Here is a 21,921-nt window from a genome sequence, read left to right on the forward strand (position 1 = left end):
GATCTGTATTTGTCTGTTAGGTTCATTTGGCCCATAGTGTTATTCCTCCCACTGTTTCCTTATTGATTTTTTTTGTCTGGATGATCTATACATTTTTCCATGGGGGTTATTAAAGTCCCCTAATACTATTGTATTGCTATCTATTTCTCTCTTCCATTCTGTTAATATTTCTTTTGTATATTTAGGTGTCCCAACATTGGGTGCATATATAATTGTTACATCCTTTGTCATTATATAATGACCTTCTTGGTCTTGTCACAAATTTTTACTTAAAGCCATTTCGTCTGATATAAGTGTAGCCATCTCTGCTCCTTTTTGGGTGTCATTTGCATGGAATATCTTTTTCCATCCCTTCACTTTCAGCCTATATACATTCTTTCTCTCTCTCTTGCCAGGCAGTTCATAGAGCTCCATAGAGCTCCATTTCTTTGGGGTTGTTACTGGAAAATTATTTTATTCCTTTGGTGGTATCATGTTTCCTTGACTTTTCTTGTGTGTATGTCCCTTGAAATCTTGCATTGTTGTTTTTGCATTTAAAGAAGGAGTCACCTCTGCCAGTCTTTATTGACTGGTTTTGGGAGAGAAAGACTTCCACCATCAGCTTGTCTAAAGACTTGGAGGTCTCAGACTTTTTCTATGGGTGTGCCTGCTCTACTCCCCTTTTTCCTTTTTGGAAGGTAATTGTTAGGATTGCATGTTTTCTCTAAATCCTGAAAAGCTAGGGTGGGGCCGAGAGCCTCCTGTTTATTTTCCCTAAGGTAGGGCTTTGAAGTGTTCCAGGTTAGGCACCTTCTTCCAATCTAGCAGAGTCAAGCCTGTCTGCATGAACTCATGCACAGTCTTCAGAGGCTCATAGGCACCATCAGTTAGTGCACACACAGGATGCCAGCTATATGAGACATGTAGAGTACTGGAAGCATGGATAGGCTAGCTTGGAGGGGGTCTGCAGGTGATGTATCCTCTGCGATTTTTGAATGAGCCTCTTCATGAAGTCTCTCAGGTAGTTAAAATCTGTGGCTTGTTGTTGAGTTCTGCACCCTGGTTGCTGTGAGCCCATGCCCCTTTTCACTGCTCCTAGCTGCCTACTGACTATTTAACTGTGTTTATCCCCTCAGTGTTCTGGGTGGGGTGAGAAATAGGCGGGCTTCTTGGGCAGTGTCCCACATGGCTGGGGAAGCCAGGCACTATCTCATTTTTCCTGATAAGACAAACTGTAGGCCAAGGGGGTCTCTCTTATATATATCATCTATAGATAAAGTAAATTGGTTATCTTCTCAGAATACGTTTTTCAAAGAATAAAATATTTGAAATAATAAATTTACATACATTTCTAAAGTGTAAATGTACAAAATATATGATAAATTTTAGATACATTTCTTCTTCCTCAATTTGATTAAAGCCAAAGTTAATAGTCTAACGATTGATATTTTCCTATAAAGTATACATATACTTCAAAATCATGATGATTTAAAACCATTCAATAAATTTCATATTTCATATTTCACACTGGGACATTCCTTGAGTTGTCCATTATTCCTCTCCATATCTGATTTTTTTGTTTCTTGGGAAAACAGAGAAAAAAACCAGACCATATTCAATATAATTTGAAACTCTGTCCTCAAGATATCTTGAAACTTCATGAACTTATTTGAATTTTACACTTTGAAAATAAATTTTGATTATCATATCCATTACTTATTTTCATGAGTTTCAAATGATGCCACTAGCCTACCTTGAAACTTATCATGGAACCATTCAATAAGTATACATCAATAGCCCTTATAACAGGAGAAAAAAACAGTAAAAAGTATGTCTTCATTCAATTTTGTTCTTAGGAGGAGTGAAGGATACAGACCAAAACAAGGAATTAATATATTAGAAGCTATATGTTTTGGGGAAAAAATAAGAGAAAGATAAAGAGAAAGGCAGTAGAATGGGGAGGGAGTGGGATAACAACTTTATATAAGGAAGGCAGAGGAGGCCTCATTAGAAAGTGACATTAATGCAGACTTGGAGAAGACAAGACAGTCATACGCATATATATCTTTGGCAGAGCATTACAGGCAAAAGAAACAGCAGATGCAAAATTCCTGAGACAAAAATGGTGTGTTCTAAGAACACCAAAGGGGTCAATGTAGCTGGAGAGGAGCAAGCAAAGGGGAGAGTGATACAAGATGAAACCAGAGAGGTGGGGCCCTGCAGACCATTGTATGCTCTTTAGCTTTTTCTCTACGTCATATGGGGAGCCATTGAAGGCTGTGAGCGGAGGAGTTACACGATGCTGTGATGTTGACAGGATCTTTTTGTCTGTTACAGTAGAGAATAGACCTTAAGGGACAAGGTGGAAGCAAGGAGGTAGTAAATCGGCTACTATAACAGTCTTTGGGAGACATGACGCCATTCCATACTGGTGCCAAGTGGGCCCTGATTGTTGGAGGGGATGACAAACTTAGTTTTTCACACCACAGCATTAGGGACAGTGGGATGTTGATGATGTGTGAAACTATGCAAGTGTGGGGACAGAGGGCATATGAAATATCTCTACACTGTCCTCTCAATTTTGCTGTGAAACTAAAGCTGCTGTAAAAAGAAATCTTAAATAAAATGAGAAACCACAGTCAATCATGGCTCAACTATTGAATTACTAAAGAACAGGCTATTTATATACAAAAAAATGTACTTGTGGACCAGCATCTGAGTGACAAATATTTTCATGTCATGGACAAACCATTCATGGGGAAACAATAATGTTATTATAACAATATTTTTATTTGAATTATACCACAGAATTTGATGTTTCTCTTTAATTCTCTGTCTTGTTGAAAAACTTCCTGCTTTTTTTTTTTTAACATCTCCAAAAACATATACAGGATCAAGTCAGAGTCAGGAATAACGAAAGTAGACTTTGTATTCTTTTCGAAGTTTCTTCACATTTCCGAAGGTTTTATTTCTCTTTACAGAAAATGTCCTAGAGTGAGATAGGTATATGCTATCCTACTTGTCTTCAAACCCATCCCTGACACTTAGTTATCTCATAGTGTAGCTTCATGTTTTGATATTGAGTCCGGAACCTGAAAGCATCTGTTTTACTGCTTTTATGGCTTTTCTATAACCCCTGACTAATTTATCCTTTGGTTTCATATTTGATCATTATAATCACATGGACGAGAACTAATTCTCAAAGCATCTGATCCTTATTCTCTCAGGGCATATTTAACTTGGAAAAGAGTACTCCAGAACAATGATTCTCAACCAGAGGTGCAATTTTGTGCCCCAGGGGACATTAGACAACGTCTAGAGATATTTTTGGTTGTCACTTTTGTGGAGATGGGTGCTTCTGGTACCTAGTGGCTAACAATGCTGTTAAACACCCACAGTGCACAGGACAGCTCCCATCTACATAGATTATCTAGTTCCAAATGTCAATAAGTTAAGTTTGAGAAACTTCTCTTGAACAACAGTTTAGAATGGAGTGGCTGGCATTCTAAGCAGGCAGAATTTTCATCAGTTTGAAGAAATCAGCCTGTAAAGATTGGTTTTCTTGGGGCTAGAGACAGTTAAAGCTGTTCCATAATGGGCTTTTCCAAAGAGTAATTCAAGCAGCAGTTCAGCACCTACCATGGTATATTATAGAAATTGCTTTGGGGCTTAATGAATCACAAAGAGCTATAAAAGCATCTTCAATAAAATACTAACAAGATTTCACACATTGTAATTGAGGGATAAGAGGGTGACAACATTGCCTCCAAGATTTAAAGGAATATTTTTCTACTTATTCAATTAATTTCTTTTGTAGGATGAATGATGGTGGTGAATGTCCATCCCGTATTAAGGATTTAAGCTCCATTGCACAATGAAGAAAATCCAGAGATTACAGTGTACCCTTCTTTCTTTTCATTCCAGTTGATCAAACACACATCTGAAGACTACAAATTTCATTAACAATGCCAAACTATCAGCAACAATTTTTCAAAGGCTATTTATCAGATTTGTAAATGTGTTAGGGTAGTCCAGAAAATTATCTCTCATTACTTTATTCTATTGATTTTCAGCTGCACATATTTTCACTTTTTAACCTCTCTGAAAAAAGGTTTATCTTGCAATTCAATGCAATCATACAATCACTGCCAACCTATAGTTATGTGAAAATCATTTGATAAGCTAAAGAAAATGTCAGCATCAGTGCATCCTACATTCAATAAAATAAGGAGGATTACTTAAATATCTGCTTATAGGGGCGTGGCTTACACCTTCTAGTGACAGTGAGACTCACATGCATACTGAAAGGAAGGTCCAGACTCTTATGATTTGTATTTTGAAAGATTCCTCATAGATACTAATTCACACAGTCCATTCGTGAGTTATTCTAGAAATAGTATGCAAGCAATTAGGATATGGAAAATACTCAGGCCCCTGAGACCTTAAAAGCCAAATTACAATAATAGAATCTTCCCTCACGATACCTTTGCAATCTTAGAGAGCATTAAGCTTGTTCCTTCTACTGAATCCTCTTTGAACTTATCTTAACTGCATTAAAGTTATTCCCTGACATACTGGACTGTTTCTAGACCCTTAAAGCACAGGCTAAATGCATACCACAGTACCTATCACTATTCCCATTTCCATAAAGTGGAGAGCCACACAAGCAAGAGAGAGGGCAAAACAGCAATTAGAGGCAACTTCCTATAATAACTTCCAGGGTTTGCATTTTTTAGTTAGAAATAGCTATGAAAAGATATAGCTCTCAATGCTCAAGTGATAAAATCCACTTCCTGAACATGCTGCATAAACTTCAAATTTTTCTGCCAAAACATCCTGCTATGTTTATGAAATGTCACCTAGTTTACAAATTGGCACGCCTTCTATGAGGAGTTGGGGTAGTGATACGAAGAGTTTTATGGGGTCCTTTCTAGGAGTTATTTCTTGGGGTACACCAGATGCAGATCACAACAAATAGACCTGAAACTGGGATAAAAATTGGAATTGCATACAAATCGGTTCTGGAATTGGGGGAAATAATCACTACTACACAGTGACAGGCAGCTCGTGCTCTGGTTCTAGGGTAGGAGTAAAATTATTTTCTCCACTCGAGGAAGAAGAGAGGAGATTCTCTCTCTTTGAAATGCCCTAAGACTCAACTATTGGTGATCTGGCAGGGATATCAGCTACATTAGTGTCTCCCTGCAAAGGAGCCCTCTCATAAGCAAGTCACAAGAGATTGAAGAAATATTTTACAACTGGAGTGGCTAAAATGGTCTCTTTACAAATGTTTCTCTGGCTTTATCATGAAGCATGAAGACAGAGCCCAGCACAGGTGGACTTTTCAGTGTTTGCATCTACTGTCCACAAGCCACATGAAACACTATTTGGTATTACATTTTTGCCTCCTGCCTCTGTACAATGTATGTGACTGAGGAATAAAGATCATCTAGACAGTGTTGATAAAATAATAAATATTCTACAAATTTTATTTTGATAAAACTTCAATGTTTTCATCTAGTAAGATTTCAGTATTGAAGTTTTCATCTATCTAGTCACTTGTCAAAAGGCTCCTAATAATAAATATTGAACTACCCCGTAGTACTTGCACTGCAATGTGGAGACAAAGGAACATAACAGAATAACTACTGACAAAGGGTAACAATTTAAAAAATTAATTACAACACCCCCCCCACAAAAAAAAACACATGGAACTAGCTCAAGATGCTTTTCTAATTAAAGCTTTTATATCAGTTTCATAATGTCAACTGTTCAGGTATATATATCTTGTTTATATCTCTGAGTTGGTTTTTTGTTTTTTCCAAATTGCAGTCAAGTTCTAAATCATAGAATTACAGACTTTTCAAACTGAAACTTGGTGTGCAATTGAATAGTAGTGATAACTAAAATCAGAAAAGTGGCAAGTGATTCTTATATTCATATTTACAAAACTCGAGACAAAAAGTGGACTAGAATTTGTTGTTTCTTAGCAATCACCTTTACGATAAAAATCATATAGTCTTAGAGTTTGGTAGGTCTGTTGGTATCATCTAGTTCAAAGTTTTACCAGATACACAAATCTACATGGCCTTGATTCACAGCAACTATCCAGATTTTATTTAAATGCCTCAAATATCCTATATGTCACTCCTATATGTCATATTGTACACTATAATCAGTTTTCCTTTTGCTAATTACCTCGCATTATACTTCATAGAAATAAGTAGATAGGAGGCAGTAAATGCCCCATCTTCCTATGATGAACTGCATCAACCTACTTATACAGTTTCCATTAATGTGTATATGTATATGTATAACAAACAGTAGTTCAAAAAAATTAAAAGCCCTTATTTCTATCATTTGCCAATTTCAGTGGTATAAATACTAATTTCAGGAGACCAACATGAAGCCTCTGAAAGTGGAGTTAGGAAGAGATGCACATAATCTGTTCTCAGGAGCAAACAGTTCTTCTCTTTTGTTATTATGATGAAGTTGTTCTATAAACGCCAATTCTTCAACTCGGGATTTGGATCCAATCTCTTTTAATTTTCCAAAAACTTCATTCCTATTTAAACTTGCCCTCTCACTAAATCATCAATTTCTTCATTTTTGGAGGATTTTTTTTCTACCAGCATCTAACAAGCCATGTATAATCACAGCATTCTTTTTCAATTCTCTCAATAGCATTTACTATTTGATATTTTTTTCTTACATGTTTAGATTTTTAATTGTGTTTATATTCTGTCTCCCTCAAATAGAATGGAAGCCTTACAAGTACAGGAGCCCTGTCTATCTTGTTCATACCCTTTTCTCCAGAACTTATAATAGTTCTAGGCACATAGCACATACTTACCAAATAGTTGCTGGTTTATGAAAACAGTAGGGAACTTCGTAGAAGAGCCTTTTATCTTTGGCAACACTTACTGTTAGAAATTTATCTTTTATGTTGGTTGGAATGAATCTCTTCCTAATTCTACCCACTGGTCTCAAATATTCCCTGGGTCTTAAGACAAATGAATAGATTTTGATTCATTTAAAGAGTATGAAAAATAATACTGTATGCTTGGGTCATCAAAATACTTGAGGGACTCATATCAGTTTGAAACTAATAAAATAATGTTTAATGATTTTTATATTATACATTCTTATAAAATATACCACATTAATTTAAATTGATGTTTATTGGTAAATGTCCTGACAATTAATGTTTAGGAAGGTTCAAAAAAACCTTACACACCACACTACCTATCACTATTGATAGGTACTGATCACTATCAGTCCACTAGACTGATACCTAAACAGAATACTACTTGTTCCTTGGTTATAAAGTCTTGGTAAGTGAATAATTAGATATTTGTCCCAATTTGATAAATCATATATTTCACAGTAGAAACTAAATTTATCTGATAAAAATTTCTATGAATTACAAGCAGATGTAATAGATGGTTACCTATATCAGCAGGGTGATCCCTGTTCCCTCTGTACTGTGGGGACATGCCGGCAGTGTCTTTCACCACTGATAATGCCCCTTTCAGGCTGTCCTGCAGGCTTCCCTTCCCCAGCACACCCCTTGAATGGTAGTGACCCTTAAGGTTTCTTTCCTGGGCCCTTTATTTTTCTCTCTCTGTATACTCTCCTCTGTTGAACTCAGCCAGTCCTGAGGATTCAATGATCAAAAGCTGATAATTCCCTAGATCTTATTCTTCAGCTCAAATATCTCTTTAGCTTTAAAATTTGCAAACTCAACTGTCCACCAGACATCTCCATGTGAATATCCCCTGGGTATCTCAAAGGAACCGCTCTCAAACTGGATTCATCTTCCTGCACTCCCCGGTAAGCACACTTCCATTTCCCAATATTGCCTATCTCAGAGAATGATACCACTCTCGACCAGTTGAAAAACCATTTTTTTTCCCCTATCATTGCCCTTTATTATACGCTTTTCAGGGATGCCACTTTCCTGATTTCTCTCCTCACTAGAGGGTGAGCTCTGGCTTCTTCACTGTGGCATCTACAGCTGCCAGCACTGTGCATAACAAATATAGGTTCTCAGTATTTGTTGAATACCATTATTTCTCTAGTTAGACAAAAAATCTATTCATCCTTAGGGGTTCCACCTCTCCCCCAAATCCAGACACTAAATCTATTAGGAAAGTGCCGGCCAGGCGCGGTGGCTCATGCTTGTAATCCCAGCACTTTGGGAGGCCGAGGCAGGTAGATCACGAAGTCAGGAGATCGAGACCACGGTGAAACCCCGTCTCTACTAACAATACAAAAAATTAGCCGGGCGTGGTGGCGGGTGCCTGTAGCCCCAGCTACTCGGAGAGGCTGAGGCAGGAGAATGGCATGAACCCGGGAGGCGGAGCTTGCAGTGAGCCGAGATTGCGCCACTGCACTCCAGCCTGGGCGACAGACCCAGACTCCGTCTCAAAAAAAAAAAAAAAAAAAAAAAAAAAAGAAAGTGCCAAATCGAGTATTTACTAAGTGAATATGGTCCAATTTGGTATAGATTATACACTACAATCAGTTTTCCTTTGCTTCACCACCAATAACCTGTAGGACAGCTAATCCAGTATAAGTCACAACTTTCAAATATGCCAATTCAGTGCCGGAATGCCTTGTCATTATTGTCATTTTTGATGCCTTTTTCTTTCCAATTACATGCTTGAAGCACAAGTTACAGTAAATATAATTCTTCTTCCTTAATATCATAGAGGTTTAAATGTAGATTCCTTAGAGTTTTCAGGAAAATGCATGTAAAAGAGGATTGAAAAAGTTGTTAATACTTTGTAAAAATAATTCAACTCTACTGAGTACAATTCTTAAAGAAAAAAGGTCCTGAAAATTTCTCTTTTCCACAATGAACATTATGCCTAAATTTGCTGTGGTCACTTTGCTTGTTTTTGCTCTTTGTCATCAAGTTTCCATGGATCTATTGTGATGAGATACAAGTGTTGAAACATAAGGAAGACCCAAGAATGATTACTTTCTCGGAAGTGAAACTGAGCTCTATTAGAACTTGGGAGGGTGGGAGGGCACTCTCTAAATAGGAAAATTATGGGCAGGAGGAAGATTACAAAGTGGTTTTCAGTTTGAAGGCCTCTACTGTCTTAGAAAGCCCAACATTTTGTGCTCACATAAATCTGGAAGATGTCTATGGGATGGGAAGAGGACACCCCATCTGAGTCCACTAGACTGATACCTAAACAGACAGCGAGACTGTCACTGTCATCAGGAGAAGGGGACTTCCAGAGGGGCTGACACAATGTAAGGAATACTTCGACACTTTCTAAATTGAATACATTTTTACATGAATAAAAATGCTAGAGGTGTGTGTGTGCATGGATATTTATATACTCAGGCATTTTCATTAGTTTGCTGACATTTGATCAGACATTTAAAAGTCTTTTGACTAACTCACAGGCCTACACGGTCAATTTCTACAAGTACTAGACAATATAAAACAGTATTAATAACAGCTGTGACAGAATTTAATAAGGCATACGAATAAAATGTGTAGTTTTCACAGGCTGATTTACACATATGTATAACTGAGAAATGAATTTGGAAGATGTTAGCCTCCCATCTGTACCACACAGATAAAGATAGGAAAAAATGATTTACAAACTGTCAATGAACAATTTTAAATGAATTCTCACGTTCCATAGTGAGATTTCCAAAGTAAATTTCCAATGCCCTAAATATACTTTCTGAGCTCCCTTGCTATGGGTGTTATTTTATTTCCATATGATTCCATAATTTCTATGTACATGTAACAAGATGTTGATTTTCAGGCTCTAAATTGTTAATTTTTAAATTTGCATGATAAAATTTAGTGTTAATTGTGGTTGATTTGTGTGAGGTCAAATGCTCAGGATCTTTCTTCAGTTTTACTTTTCTTCTGAACTCCTGAATTCTCACCTCCTTCACTGAGTTAATTTCTGCTCTGATGAGCTATACTATGAAATTGCAGTACACATGCCAGCCCTAGAGATGTATGTTATTTAAGTTGAGACTACAGATTACAGAGATAGGCAGTCTTGTTGTTAATCTTCCTGCTTGTTTCAAGATCCAACTTAAAAACATATGTAGCCTATAATTTGTGCTGCATTCAAATGGGATTTGTGTATCTCATTAAGTATAGCAAAAAAAAAACAAGATTAAGTAGGTTCAAAGAATAAGATATTAGTATAAATCTCTAAGGAGAAGTGTAGTTCCAGATTTATATGATGGAATTTTGTTACAGGGGATATTAATCAATTCCCTTTACCTCCCTTTTATTCATGGACTTTGTTCATTAATTCTCTTACATGGGCCTTCATTATCCTCCCCAGATCATTACAGGCACTAACTACTGATTTAGTGGGCAGTTACCTGGGGGAGAGGGAATATAAAAGGTATTAATACAGAATCTGAGAGTCAAAAATTACAGTCTAAAGTTAAGTGGAAAAAAAAAAAAAGAAAGAGGCTGGGCATTGTGGCTTATGTCTCTATTTTCAGCATTTTGGGAGGCTGAGGTAGGAGGATTTCTTGAAGCCAGGAGTTCAAGACCAGCCTGGGCAACAAAGCAAGATCCTGTCTCTACAAAAAAATTTTAAAAATTAGCTGGGCATGGTGGTGCATACTTGTTATCCCAGCTACTTGGGAGGCTGAGTCCAAGAGGCTGCAGTGATCTATGATTGAGCAACTGTACTCCAGCCTGAGTGGCACAGTGAGGCCTTGTCTCAGAAAAAAAAAAAAAAAAAAAAAAAGAGAGAGAGAGACAGAGAGAGAGAAAAAACAAAAAGCAGTTGAGTTTGGCAAAAGAGAGAATATTCTGATGCAGACTTTCAGAGTTAGTTTTTAGCTCCCCTTTCTCACTCATTCCTAGGCTGGGAGAAGTGGGGAGCAGAAAGCCTGGAATAGATTTCACAGGGTAAGGCCTCAGAGGTCAGCAGAAGCTGATAATAAGGAGTTAGTTTTGTCTTTAGTCCTACCCGATGAGAGACTAATAGTAGATAGTATTATTATCAAATATATTCTAAATGCCTTGCAGTCTAAGTGTGTTATGAGTATTGGCTCATTTAATCTTCACATAATCCAATAAGTGCTCTTATTATTTCCATTTTCTGGAAGAGAAAACGGAGGCACAAAAAGTGATATACCCAAGGTGTAATAAGTGCTGAAGCCTGGATGTCAACCAGCCAACCTGACTCCAGAGGCCACACTTTAACCACCACTGTACTGCCCTTCAGGATGGTCCATTCAGGTAGCCAGTTTGGCATCTCCTGTTTCTTGCCTAAATGGAGTCACATCCAAGACTTTGCCTACCAACCCCACAGATCTACTGTGAATAGGTAACTTCAACAGCTCAGAAAAATAACTCATAAGACTGAAGAACGCATGGTGGGACCTTAGATGGCTGCTGGTGATGAACTGAGCAAAGAAGGACTAAATGGAGCCAATCAGTGAACTCCCACCAGGGCACTGGCAGTGGTGGCACATATATTTGTACCTTTTAGCTACTGAGGTGGTTTTGCTACTTTAATTCTTGTGGTGTTAAGGAGACTCCAGCATAGACCCTCGACACTGGGTGCAGGTACTGCTCGGCAAATGAGGAAGCCTATTAGGAGCGTGAGCCTGCAACATCTCCTAAAAATATCATGCTGAAGGAATGCAGTGCACAGGGAAGGAAGTTGAGGCTGTTGACCTCTAAAGCCTTTCATTTTGGAAGCCTTGATAATTCTGTGATTCCAGAGAGATATTGCTGCTCTTTCTGCAATTTCTATCTTTTAATGTTGGCAGCTCAAACAGGTTCTCAGATGCTTGGAGTGAAGCTACTTATTAAAAAATAATTAACAGTGAGATCATCATGGGCAAGGCTGAGTTTTAACAAAAGAACTCATGGAATTTTCGGGGTTTTAACACTGCTATATATAAGTCCGAAGACTAAAATTAGCAATAATCATTAGGAAATAAAGCACTGTGGTTAATGTCCACACTGACCACAATTGGGTAGCTGCCTGCTGTTTTGAATCCTAATTTCTTCAGACCTTTTTGTACTAAATACTTTTTAGGTGATAAACCAGCAACTGCCACACAAATTAAATGACTACATTTTATTTTTGAAGCACAGAAGAAGTGTCTTCTTTATGTGCTTTTACTATCATTGGCATTTAACATATGTACATATTTTTACAAATCCCATTTGTAGATATTCCCTTCAACAAATGAGAAAGGTATTCTCCACAAATCCTTAGGATGTGTAGGCACTCGGGTATTAATAGGTGAGGTGGTTTTCCTTTTTCTACACACAAGACACACACGTATATGCATACATAGGTACACATCCATATAAATACACAAACAACTTCATTTTTCTTATGGTATGACTTTTTAAGTTAAAAGATGTATGAAAATGTGGCATTTAGTGATAAAAAGAAAGACATACAGAATGTTAAATATTTATATGTAGCATACCTACTATGTGCAAAAACTACCACAGTCACTGGGGACAAAGATGAATGAGACATGGGTCTGGCCTGAAAGAGCACCTATTATAGAGGGTGCAGGAAGTGGGAGACGTGAAGTACACAGATAAATATATCATTAATATGTAATAAGGGCATCATAAGATGTACCACATTTAAGCAGAAATAAATCATTTAAAAGGAATCTGTAAGGCAGGCATCCTGATTTCACACCAGACTCTTAACCACAAAAGATAATGTTGGAACTTTAAGAAGACTACTGAAGAATTCATTTGTGATGAATGAACACATACTTCAGAATAAAAGTAGCTGCTATTTACCGAATGTCTACTTTATTTTTGTTTTCTCTAATTCTCACAATGCTGCAAGCTTGTTTTACAGATAAAACATCTAAGTTTCAGAGAGGGTCAGTGAGCTACATAATGTCACAGTGGGATAGTGGCAGAGCTAGAATTCAATCCTAGGGCTGGCCACAATTCCACACCACTAAAACAAGAACAAGCTTGTCTGCCTTTGGCTCTGCTGGTCATCTTTTCTTTAGCCAGGACCACTCTTTTCCCAGGCTGTCTGTTCTGAGATTGGCTGCTTTCTCCTTTCTGTGCTCTTAGCTGTTGGTAGATTATCTCACTCTTGGCTGTCGAGATTGTGCTGGGTACAGCCTCTGTCAATGGCTTCAAGGTTTTGCTTCCCCCCAATATGTTCAGCAAAATGTTGGCTTCCTGCTTTCCTTGTTAACCCCTGGGGTGGCTCTTGTGGGTTTGGTTGACCCTGCAGTCTTCTGTCTATTGTAAGCATTCAGAATTCTCTGCTTGATCAGTGGTGTGGGGTGTGCTGGGGCAAAGGGATGGGATTTTTCTATTCCCTTTGGCAGGAAGAATTGCTTCTTTGTCAGGGTTAGAGTTGCAAACAGATGCCCCTTTGTAAGATGTCATGATACTTCCTGGGTAACACCATTAAATGTTTCCCAGGGAGCAGAACTCTAGGGTCGTTGTTGAATTACTATTTAACTTCCAAGGGTATGTGAGCCTTCAACTGTTGTTCAACTGCACTATTGAACTCAGCACGTGGTAAAAGTAAGATTCTCATGAACTGAGTTTTGATAAAAGGAATCATGGGCTGAATCTTTTACAGAACACGTTTGTTTTGTTAAACATTGCGTACTCAAAGTCCAACATAATGGATACATGGCACATAGTAGGTGTTCAATAAAAGTTAATTGAATCAATGAACTTGGAAAAGAAGCAGCTGGCTGTGTGTGGTTATCTCAGCACTTACCTCTTTTTTTCTCTGACTGAAGAAACATAACTATGTTGACTGCACAGGTTAAAAGATAATCTAGTGACTCAGGTTATAAGAGGTAATGAATATATAGGGAAAGTAATGAAGATGGTATCAGAAGACAGTTTTGGGGTTATGGGTAGTACTGTCTGGACTAAACTGTACCTATTCTTAGAGTGACTAATAATCACAAATAAAGTGTCTACTTTTCTCTTTCTCACACACGTGTGCATGTGCGTGTGCGTGCACACACACACACACACACGTGCACACACACACACAACCTTTCTGCTCTTCCAGGAATATATCTGGATACGCATACAAAGGTGCTGCAGAATTTCTAGGGAAGGCAACATGAGAAGGACTGGAGCAATTGTATTCTGAGTTCCCTAACAAAAGTTCATTGCATAAATACTGAATGCTTTTTTCACCGAGAATCTCAGGACAATTTATCTTTCTAGAAAAAAAATAGGCTTAGAAAAGGCTTTGAAAGGTCAAATCTAACATATGTTTCCTTAAGAATTTTGTTTTAAAGCATGGGGAACATATAATTAAGGAGCATTTATTATATGAAAGGAAGAGATATTCTTTTGTCTCATTTGGTTTGTTTCGGTGAAGAAATTGGCTTACTTCTGTTAGCATATTTCCATTTAGATTTACTTTCAGAGAGGGAGTATTTCTTCTTTGAACTTCAGCTTTATTTAATCTTTGAAGATGGAAGAAGAAATAAAATGTGATGAAGAATAATAGTAAGGGATTCTGGAAGCACAGAAGCTACTAAATTTGCTTAAAGAGAAATAGAAAATCTGAGCAGACCTATAACAAGTAAAGACATTGAGTCAATAATCAAAAACCTCCAAGCAAAGAAAAGTCCCTGATCAGATGTCTTCACTGATGAATTCTACCAAACACGTAAAGAAGAGTTAATACTAATCCTTCTCAAACTTTTCCAAAAAATGAAGGAACACTTTCTAACTCATTCTATGAGGTCAACATTATCTTGATACCAGAGCCAGATAAAGACATCACAAAAAAGGAAAACTCTAGACCAATATGACATATGCATAAAGATGTAAAAATTCTCAACAAAATACTTGCAAAATGAATCCAGCAGCTTATCAAAGGGATTATGTACATATAACATGACCAAGTGGTTCTCTGATACATATTCTCACTGTATCAAGTGGTTTCTTCTGTTGAACCACCCTTGTATTTCATTTGTCCCTGAAATGCAAGGGTGGTTCAACAAAACAAAACCAATCAATGCAATATATCACATTAGTAGAATGAAGAGAGGAAAAAACATGGTCATCTTAATTGGTGCAGAAAAAGTATTTGAAAAAATCTAATACTATTTCATGACAAAATCACTCAACAGAGTAGATATAGAAGGGAACTTCCTCAAGCACATAAAGGGCATTTATGAAAAAGCTAGTGCTAACATTATATACAGTGATGAAAAAACTAAAGCTTTCCCCCTAAGGTCAGGAAAAAGACAAGGATGAACACATTCATTACATCTATTCAACACTGTATTGTAAATTCTAGCAAGATCAATTAGGCAAGTAAAGAAATAAAGGACATTCAAACTAAAAAGGAAGAGGCAAGAATATTTGCTGATGAAATGATCTTATCTATAGAAAATCCTAAAGAATCCACAGAAAACAAACAAAAAACGATTGGAGCTAATAAACAAATTTGGTAAACTTGTAGGATACAAGATTAACATACAAAAACAATTGTATTTCAGTACAAAAGCAATAATCAATCAAAAATCAAATTAAGAAAACCACGCTAGGGTAGCATATCCATATAATGGAATATTATTCAGTCATTAAGAAGGAAAAAAATTACTGATACATATCCACTGGTGTGGATGGCCCTTGAAAACATGATGCTAAGTAAAACAGTCCAGACACAAAGGTCTGTATTGTATAATTTAATTTATATGAAATATCTAGAATTCATAAATTCTTAGAGACAGAAATCAGATTAGTGTTTGTCAGGGGCTATGGGAAGGAGAGAAATGTAAAGAGACTATTTAATGGATACTGGGTTTCCTTTGAGGGTGACAAAAATATTTTAAAACTTTAAGGTAGTGATGGTTGTGCACCATTGTGAATGTACTAAATGCTACTAAATTATACACTTTAAAATGGTTAATTTTATGTTATATGAATTTTGCCTCGATAAAAATAAAAACAAGAGAAGAAGGAAATTCTGTGTTACATTTATTATGCATGAATTAGAGTGAATGCAAATGAAAAATGCCAAGGTTTATCTTTGAAAAATTGACTAATATTAAAAAGTAAATCAAACATTTTTAAAAAATGAAAAGTAAGAGATTATCTGTGGATAAGGTAGGGGTGGTAAAGCTGTGTTGATAAAAACAAAAATCTTTTCTACAGGCCCAGTGAGTCACTAAAAAAACATTATTTGCTCTTACTATGGTCACAGCATGACACTACATAGTTTGAGCAAGTGAAAGGCTATAAAATCTACTGTCATCTCCTCTGCCTGTTGTGGAGGCAGGCAGACGCCAATGCAATTGACCTAGAAAGAATATTCGGAGTCTGACTCAGGCATGGAGGTGGGTTAATGGAGGTTAAAAGGAATAATAAATGGGAAAACCAAACTGAAATCCAGGGAACACATCCAGTAGTAGTCAATCTAATGGAGGAAAAACAGAAGTATGAGGCAAAGCAATTAAACAGGGGCTACCAGATGAAATAGTCCCCATAAAAGAGGATGAGTTGGTGGCATATGGAAAAATAAAGATAAGGTAATTAAAGGCATTAGCACCTGTGGCCTTTGATGGCTAAACAAAACGCCACTAAAAGCACCCACTTAGCTTGAACAACAAATACACATGAAGTAGAAAATAATTTGGTGTTAAATTGTACTTAATTTTATCTGAACACGAGAGAAATCTATACATTAGTGTGGGGCAAAGATGGGTAAGAATATTTCATATGGCAAATTGGATTCATATTGTATCCTAAGAAATGGGTAGGAATTGGACAGAGATGGGATGAGTAGAGACATTTCTTGTAAGGAAGGAGCATAACCAGATGGACATGAGAAAGGGGATACATGAGACAGTAAGGACTTGGTTTAGTGTAATAGTTTATGTTGTACAGAAAAAAAATCGAGTTTGGATATGAAGCTTGGGACCAGATCAACGACGTTCTTAAATGCCTGTGTGCAGAGTTTGAACATTATCCTTCATGCTTTGAGCAAGGTTATCATATGATAAGAGCAGAATTTTAGAAGATAAATTTAATGGTATTTATAATGAACTGAAAATTTAAGATATCATAATAGGGAGATGACTGTTCAGGAGGTTTTTATGGTAATCCAGGTAAGATTATCATGAGGCTAGGATGATTACACTGAGATTCAAAGAAAAGATTATATAAGCATAAAATTTAGTGGCGGATTAATTAAAAGGATGAGTTAGAGTTGAAAAATTCCTCATGATTCAAAGGTTTGTAAGATGAGAAACTAAAAGGAGAGTAGATAATTGTACATTTTAGAACAACTTAAAGAGCGAAATTAGGTTGTTTGTAGCTCAAAGGATAAATGCTTGAGGAGATGGAAACCCCATTCTTCATGATGTGCTTATTTCACATTGCATGCCAGAATCAAAACATCTCATGTACCCCATAAATACATACAACCACCATGTACCCACAAAATTTAAAAAATAAAGAAAGAAAAATAAAAGGAGAGCAGAAACACTAGAAAAAATTGAGTGACTGGGAAAAAGAACTAGATCTGTGGCATGAACAAGGAGTCCACTTGGACATTCTGAGTTTGAGAGCCCGGATGCATATCTTAATGATTTCCTCTAGGGAAGACATCCAGAACAGGAAGTAGAGAGAGAATCCAGGTCAGAAAATACAGATTTGAAAGTCATTGTTTGACCACCTCTAGTACTCTTTCGAAGGGTTTCAAATGTTAAGGACACTCTGGAAAAATTAGTCAGCATATTGCATCATTATTTCATGGAAGGATTCTGCCCTTCTTCTTGCATTTGTCTATTTCTACAGAAGGATGAAGAAACAAAGACTTATGGGATGAGAGAGATGCTGTTACAGGGTACCACACAGCATGTAAGCTGCTGCTTTGAGGGAAGTATACCCCTCAGGGCTTCCCTTTCCTGTTCATGCTCAGCTTGGCGCTGTAAGAAATATAACCCACGTCAAGTATAAACTCAAATGTAAATAGTCGAGTTGGATTTTCAGGAAAATTTGTGCATACATGCATCTGGGGTCCCTATTAGCCTCATTGTGTAAGCTGTGTGGATACCTTCATGGGGAACATGGCCACTTCCTTTCTGAGATGTACACTAAATATACTTGAGAAGGTTCATGCCTAATTTTTAAGCTGGCTTTTCTTGCAGGTGATTTCTCTATTCTAATAAAGGCAATTTTCTAGTATGGAAGGCTAGATGAGACCACTGAGCATCAAAAGCAATCAAAATAAGAAACTACAGTAAGCCAAATAAACTTTACACTTACGCTTTCAAGGAGGCGATCTCTAGAACATTTCTGAGGACCCAGCAGCACAGCAAGAGAACTTTTTCAAGAGAAGAAAAAAAATACATTTAGATTAAAATCTTACAAATGCTGCAAATAAAAAAGCCCTATACAAATCTTACAATAATATACACCCACTTTCAAAATTTATTGTCACAAAAATGGTGCATTTCACTAACAAATGATTGCTGACCAATCATTTGTTGGGCCATTACTTTCTCTTCTTGTCATTTTTTATTTCTTTTTCTACTCACAAGGGGGAGTGGGTCCTTATTCACCCTCAGGGAATAAATGGTTTCAGAACTGTGCCAATTCAGCTTTGTTTGCTAGATGCATTTTTACAAGTATCTGATTTTCCACTGCTGTGGCTACAAGTATCATTAGAAGATCTTGTGATGGCAGGTAGGGGGAAACACAGCAAAAGACAGCAACTCACAAAAAGGTAGTTTCAGCTGTGTAAGCAACTACACTGGTGAGTTGGACAAAGAGAATCTGAGGTGGGTAGGCACTAGGAGAAGGAAGAGGAACAGGGTAATAATAAAATAGCTCTCTCTTGCTCCCTTCATGCCAGGAAAGAACTGCTTTCTGATCCGGATGACTTAGAAAGAGGGGAGTTTGGCAGAAACCCTGAGTGCTACCCATGAGTGACCTGGAAGGCTAAATCAAGGAGGCCTTATCTTCCTTTACCCAACCTGCTGGTTCACTTAGAACAGCTCCCACATTTTTACTAGGTCTGTGGTAATGCTTTTTGAGCTTGTGGTTGTCTTTCCTGATTTATCCTCAGGAAATTTAATTTGTACCAAATCACTTCTTTGCACCAAACCTCAGATGCCCGTAAAAAGAGGGGTCAAAAGAGATCATCTCTGTGCTTTCTTTCAACTTAATATTCTGTGATTTCAGAAAAGGTACAGAAAACTGTTCACCAGGAAAGGGCATTCAGGCTGACATAATTTACTCAGAAGTCACTTCTGCATTTCCATTTATAGCTTTTGAAGCCATTCTCCTTATGGTAAACTCACACAGACATTTCACAAACACTGCAATCACCCACTTCCACCCCAAGTATACATTTTTATTGGGCCGGGTGTGGTGGTTCACGCCTGTGATCCCAGCACTTTGGGAGGCCAAGGCAGGCAGATCATTTGAGGTCAGGAGTTTGAGACCAGCCTGACCAACGTCATGAAACCCCATCTCTACTAAAAATACAAAAAAATTAGCCGGGCATGGTGGCTCATGCCTGTAATCCTGGCTACTCAGGAGGCTGAGGCAGGATAATTGCTTGAACCTGGGAGGCAGAGGTTGCAGTGAGCCGAAATCATGACACTGCATTCCATTTCCAGCCTGGGTGACAGAGTGAGACTCCATCTAAAAAAAAAAAAAAAAAAAAATTATTGGCAGTGGCCAAGGGTAGAACAAGTGTAAACACTTCTAAAACCAGTGAAGTGTCATGAGATGTGTTGACAATTTAGTCCTCAGTCAACCAGTGCTTATGATTTCTGATAATGTCCACAGCTTTACCTTTCTGTGTTCATAATTTGATAGTTAAATATTTTATCTTGTCTGCATCACCCTGCTCCTCCAAAAAGCTCTTAATGACTTTTTGGAGAAGAATTTAATATCGCCAAGAAATTTAAAAATTATCTTCCATTACAGTAATTCTTGTTTCATAAAAGTATTGCTAGAAAAGATCTGGAAGAGCTGTAAAAAATAAATCAGGTTGGGGAGCATTTGGTGGTCAATTCTGCAGGCATCCTTTTCTGAGCAATGGTGGATGGCTGAGTCCATTCAAAAGTCAGCACCCTTAGTCTTGCCTGCCTCAATAGTTTTGCTTTAAAGATAACAAGAGGGGTGGATTATGGTGAAGATAAAGAAAGCTCTTGGCCTAGTACTCTCTATGGTGCTGTACTCAGAATAAATGCAAAATGTACTGAAAAATATTCTGAAAGTGAAGTTTCAGACTTTCTCCAGTAAATATTCAGTTGCAATTAAGCACTTTAGATCAGCATGGCTCTGAGTCCGAATGGTGCTAAGCTTAGATAACAATATGGCAAAAGATCAACATGGCTCTGAGTCTGAATGGTGCCAAGCTTAGATAACAAGATGGCAAATTCTGGAAAGAGGGCTCCCATTTGGAAGTGCAAAGGAAAATCTATTAGGAATGTATTAGCCAGAATAAAAGCTAGTAAATCTTTTTTTTTTTTTTTTTTTTGAGACGGAGTCTCGCTCTGTCGCCCAGGCTGGAGTGCAGTGGTGCGATCTCGGCTCACTGCAAGCTCCGCCTCCCGGGTTCACGCCATTCTCCTGCCTCAGCCTCTCCGAGTAGCTGGGACTACAGGCGCCCACCACCACGCCCGGCTAATTTTTTGTATTTTTAGTAGAGATGGGGTTTCACCGTGTTAGCCAGGATGGTCTCAATCTCCTGACCTCGTGATCCGCCCGCCTCAGCCTCCCAAAGTGCTGGGATTACAGGCGTGAGCCACTGCGCCTGGCATAAAATGTTTTTTAAGATCATTCAATAGGTGAGCTTGAAAAATGTTTCCTTTAGCTACTCTGGGTACAGGGTTTTCAGGGCTTTTTACTGGAAAATTATGTCAGTCAAATAAATGGTGGAGCTCCTTTCAAATCTTCCAGGAAATTGTCCCTTCCCATTTTTTAAAGATATAATGAGGTTTTTTGTTTGTTTTCTACTGGTAAGAACTTGCTTTCTCTCATCCAAAACACCTTAGTTAAACTCATTCATCTGTGTTCTTGCTTTAGACCCTACTCTGACTTTTGACCATTTACTCTAAAACTGGCCTTCCAATGAGTATCCACTTCTGCCAGTATGGAAGCTAATAACTATCATGACACAAAATAATTATTTCTAACAATTCTAAACACCTCCTTAAAACTGTGAAAACTGAACTCTTATGGTTATTTTGTGCTCTTTTATCTTACTTTACTTTTTAATTTTGGGTTGTATTTTTCTCCTCTCTCTTTTCTGCACTGCTAATTCCACCCAATTTACAGACATTGACACTGTCTAAACATGAAAGAGAGAGAGAGGTAAAGACAAGACAATTCAAAACAACTTCTTCAGTTCTCTGGTTCACTCAGCAAAAAGAGCTATCCCCATAAACAACTTGTATGATAATAATCAGGAGTATTACTGCTCCCACAGACCAGTCTGCCTATGGTGTCTGAGGTTTGCCAACCTATATAAATCATAACTGCCAGTTTACCCACACCTTATACATTTGTAAACAGATACTGTCCAGTTTAAAGAAACTTCATAAAAGGGAAGATTTTAGGAAGAATGTATTAATTCTAGGAGGGCTGGGTGTATGGAGACCTCTCCCATTTAGCATGATGACTAGGGGAAAAGAGGTTATGGCATGTTTTGAATCATTTGGGATTTTTGCTTTTTTCTTTTCCTCTCCTTTTCTATTATCAGTGGTCTGGGTCAGCATCCCAAATTCAAGTTTTCTATGTTACTCCAATTCTTCATAGACTACTTTGGTTTCACATCTTTTCTCTTCTTTCCCCTACCACTTAACATGAGAAGGTGACATCAGATCTCAAGTCATGCCAGTGCACCTCTCTGGCCAGCAATGCCAATAGATGGATGATGTAAACCACAAATGTGATGGCTTTTGATCCAATCCCAATATGTA

At 37.5% G+C, this 21,921-nt stretch overlaps 1 protein-coding gene across 1 annotated transcript in view; it reads right to left on the bottom strand.

Moving 5' to 3' along the window:
• The window catches only part of B3GALT1 (beta-1,3-galactosyltransferase 1), a 581,131-nt gene that overhangs the window by 202,340 nt on the left and 356,870 nt on the right, over window positions 1-21,921 (bottom strand). The window contains exon 3 of the mRNA XM_003266206.3: window positions 18,251-18,308. The gene's annotated coding sequence lies outside the window, so the exon portion shown is untranslated. The remainder of the gene's footprint in view (window positions 1-18,250; window positions 18,309-21,921) is intronic.

The sequence above is a fragment of the Nomascus leucogenys genome, chromosome 17 (assembly GCF_006542625.1).
Source record: "Nomascus leucogenys isolate Asia chromosome 17, Asia_NLE_v1, whole genome shotgun sequence".
NCBI classification, from domain to species: domain Eukaryota; kingdom Metazoa; phylum Chordata; class Mammalia; order Primates; family Hylobatidae; genus Nomascus; species Nomascus leucogenys.